We start from the raw sequence: 4,703 nt of genomic DNA, 5'->3' as shown, positions 1-4,703 counted from the left end.
TGAAAGGGGAGGAACCAACGCTGTCCCCTTCACATGCACCATCATTACTTGTAGGAAGGGAGGCTGGCTGGCAGCCTCCCATACACACTCTGGCTGGGTGGCAGTCACCCACCAGTACACACAGCAGACCCTAAACCCATATCATTATTGCTAAGCAGGAAGATGGGAGTCCATTTCACTCTGATGGACCATTTTTAAATGCAATCCATAACCTGGCTTTGGCAGGAACCCTTCTTACTCCTCCTACTTGCATTTGATACTGGGTTTAGGATCTGCATAGGAAACACACACACACACACACACACATACAAGCACACACTTACCTGTGTTGCCTGCTGACGCCTCCTTGGCTGTCCCCAAATGGTATAAAACCAACAGCCACGGGAAGCTGTAAGGATAGAGGACATACCTGCATCCTATTGGACTCACTTGTCTTGGTTAAATCCAACTTATTTGACAACCTATGGTGCTGCTACTTCTGCTCATGGCAGTGCTGCTTCTGACAAGGCTGTTCTTTGGTGGGCCTAGGCGACATCACAATCTCCATGGTTACATACACAACAAAGGTCAGATGTTGTTTACACCTGGCCATGCCAGTGGTATTGAGTAGCATATCCCAGTGCTAAGGGTCCTGGGTGCAACAATCTTTCAATGGGGAATAGCCGCACTGAGTTTGTCAAGTGCACCCATGTTTGCAACTCCAACAATACACACATATGTATGTATGTATGTATGTATGTGTGTATGTGTGTATGTATGTCTATCTATCTATCCACCCATCTATCTCTATATATATTTATCTCTCTCTCTCTCTCTCTCTATATGTATATATATATTTTTTTTCTTTTAAATATATATATGTATATGTATATACATATAGAGAGAGAGAGAGATGGAAATACTTTTTTAAACATGTTTTCACCTCATTTTTACCTTCTTTCCTATGCTGCTGCTTCTTATTTTTCTTCTTTTTCAGACCCTATCATTGCACTATTGCTTATTCAATACCACCAGCAGATGGAGACACTATATTACAACATTAGTTGTGAGCAGCAGTTTGTACAAACAAATGCCTCATAGCTGATGTCCTATCCACCTAGGCACATAGGCACCACCTATTGTCTATTGCCTGCAGTAGGGGACCACTGGACTAGCCAGCAAGCAGCTGCAGCAAATAAACAGATAATCTTTCTTTCCAACACTGAAACCTGGTGGTGCATTTAATATATGCTATCAGATAGGGGACATATCAGATATTAAACTGATATAAACAGACACCACATTTGATACCAGCCAAAAGGAAGGATGAGAAGTGATAACTGTGAAAGGGGAGGAACCAACGCTGTCCCCTTCACATGCACCATCATTACTTGTAGGAAGGGAGGCTGGCTGGCAGCCTCCCATACACACTCTGGCTGGGTGGCAGTCACCCACCAGTACACACAGCAGACCCTAAACCCATATCATTATTGCTAAGCAGGAAGATGGGAGTCCATTTCACTCTGATGGACCATTTTTAAATGCAATCCATAACCTGGCTTTGGCAGGAACCCTTCTTACTCCTCCTACTTGCATTTGATACTGGGTTTAGGATCTGCATAGGAAACACACACACACACGCACACACTTACCTGTGTTGCCTGCTGACGCCTCCTTGGCTGTCCCCAAACGGTATAAAACCAACAGCCACGGGAAGCTGTAAGGATAGAGGACATACCTGCATCCTATTGGACTCACTTGTCTTGGTTAAATCCAACTTAATTGACAACCTATGGTGCTGCTACCTCTGCTCATGGCAGTGCTGCTTCTGACAAGGCTGTTCTTTGGTGGGCCTAGGCGACATCACAATCTCTATGGTTACATACACAACAAAGGTCAGATGTTGTTTACACCTGGCCATGCCAGTGGTATTGAGTAGCATATCCCAGTGCTAAGGGTCCTGGGTGCAACAATCTTTCAATGGGGAATAGCCGCACTGAGTTTGTCAAGTGCACCCATGTTTGCAACTCCAACAATACACACGTATGTATGTATGTATGTATGTATGTATGGGTATCTATGTGTATCTATCTATCTATCTATCCACCCATCTATCTCTATATATATATATTTATCTCTCTCTCTCTCTCTCTATATGTATATATATATATATATATATATAATTTTTTTTCTTTTAAATATATATATATATATATATATATATATATATGTGTATACATATAGAGAGAGAGAGATGGAAATACTTTTTTAAACATGTTTTCACCTCATTTTTACCTTCTTTTTTTCTTCTCTCCATGTTTTCCTTCTTTCCTATGCTGCTGCTTCTTATTTTTCTTCTTTTTCAAACCCTATCATTGCACTATTGCTTATTCAATACCACCAGCAGATGGAGACACTATATTACAACATTAGTTGTGAGCAGCAGTTTGTACAAACAAATGCCTCATAGCTGATGTCCTATCCACCTAGGCACATAGGCACCACCTATTGTCTTTTGCCTGCAGTAGGGGCCCACTGGACTAGCCAGCAAGCAGCTGCAGCTGCAGCAAATAAACAGATAACCTTTCTTTCCAACACTGAAACCTGGTGGTGCACTTAATATCTGCTATCAGATAGGGGACATATCAGATATTAAACTGATATAAACAGACACCACATTTGATACCAGCCAAAAGGAAGGATGAGGAGTGATAACTGTGAAAGGGGAGGAACCAACGCTGTCCCCTTCACATGCACCATCACTACTTGTAGGAAGGGAGGCTGGCTGGCAGCCTCCCATACACACTCTGGCTGGGTGGCAGTCACCCACCAGTACACACAGCAGACCCTAAACCCATATCATTATTGCTAAGCAGGAAGATGGGAGTCCATTTCACTCTGATGGACCATTTTTAAATGCAATCCATAACCTGGCTTTGGCAGGAACCCTTCTTACTCCTCCTACTTGCATTTGATACTGGGTTTAGGATCTGCATAGGAAACACACACACACACACACACACACACAAGCACACACTTACCTGTGTTGCCTGCTGACGCCTCCTTGGCTGTCCCCAAACGGTATAAAACCAACAGCCATGGGAAGCTGTAAGGATAGAGAACATACCTGCATCCTATTGGACTCACTTGTCTTGGTTAAATCCAACTTATTTGACAACCTATGGTGCTGCTACTTCTGCTCATGGCAGTGCTGCTTCTGACAAGGCTGTTCTTTGGTGAGCCTAGGCGACATCACAATCTCCATGGTTACATACACAACAAAGGTCAGATGTTGTTTACACCTGGCCATGCCAGTGGTATTGAGTAGCATATCACAGTGCTAAGGGTCCTGGGTGCAACAATCTTTCAATGGGGAATAGCCGCACTGAGTTTGTCAAGTGCACCCATGTTTGCAACTCCAACAATACACACATATCTATGTATGTATGTATGTGTGTATGTGTGTATGTGTATCTCTCTATCTATCTATCTATCTATCCACCCATCTATCTCTATATATATTTATCTCTCTCTCTCTATATGTATATATGTATATATATATATATTTTTCTTTTAAATATATATATATATATATATATATATATATACATATAGAGAGAGAGAGAGATGGAAATACTTTCTTAAACATGTTTTCACCTCATTTTTACCTTCTTTTTTTCTTCTCTCCATGTTTTCCTTCTTTCCTCCTTTTTTCATATGCTGCTGCTTCTTATTTTTCTTCTTTTTCAGACCCTATCATTGCACTATTGCTTATTCAATACCACCAGCAGATGGAGACACTATATTACAACATTAGTTGTGAGCAGCAGTTTGTACAAACAAATGCCTCATAGCTGATGTCCTATCCACCTAGGCACATAGGCACCACCTATTGTCTTTTGCCTGCAGTAGGGACCCACTGGACTAGCCAGCAAGCAGCTGCAGCAGCAAATAAACAGGTAATCTTTCTTTCCAACACTGAAACCTGGTGGTGCACTTAATATATGCTACCAGATAGGGGACATATCAGATATTAAACTGATATAAACAGACACCACATTTGATACCAGCCAAAAGGAAGGATGATAAGTGATAACTGTGAAAGGGGAGGAACCAACGCTGTCCCCTTCACATGCACCATCACTATTTGTAGGAAGGGAGGCTGGCTGGCAGCCTCCCATACACACTCTGGCTGGGTGGCAGTCACCCACCAGTACACACAGCAGACCCTAAACCCATATCATTATTGCTAAGCAGGAAGATGGGAGTCCATTTCACTCTGATGGACCATTTTTAAATGCAATCCATAACCTGGCTTTGGCAGGAACCCTTCTTACTCCTCCTACTTGCATTTGATACTGGGTTTAGGATCTGCATAGGAAACACACACACACACAAGCACACACTTACCTGTGTTGCCTGCTGACGCCTCCTTGGCTGTCCCCAAACGGTATAAAACCAACAGCCACGGGAAGCTGTAAGGATAGAGGACATACCTGCATCCTATTGGACTCACTTGTCTTGGTTAAATCCAACTTATTTGACAACCTATGGTGCTGCTACTTCTGCTCATGGCAGTGCTGCTTCTGACAAGGCTGTTCTTTGGTGGGCCTAGGCGACATCACAATCTCCATGGTTACATACACAACAAAGGTCAGATGTTGTTTACACCTGGCCATGCCAGTGGTATTGAGTAGCATATCCCAGTGCTAAGGGTCCTGGGT

General features: G+C 42.7%; 1 pseudogene; it reads right to left on the bottom strand.

Moving 5' to 3' along the window:
- Positions 1-3,965: 3,965 nt before the first annotated feature.
- Positions 3,966-4,073, bottom strand: LOC130302643 (U2 spliceosomal RNA; annotated as a pseudogene).
- Between the last annotated feature and the right edge of the window lie 630 nt (positions 4,074-4,703).

This window comes from Hyla sarda, unplaced genomic scaffold, assembly GCF_029499605.1.
Source record: "Hyla sarda isolate aHylSar1 unplaced genomic scaffold, aHylSar1.hap1 scaffold_1174, whole genome shotgun sequence".
Classification (NCBI taxonomy): domain Eukaryota; kingdom Metazoa; phylum Chordata; class Amphibia; order Anura; family Hylidae; genus Hyla; species Hyla sarda.
The sequence above is the reverse complement of the archived record's forward strand: the minus strand, read 5'-3'. Positions and strand labels throughout refer to the sequence as shown.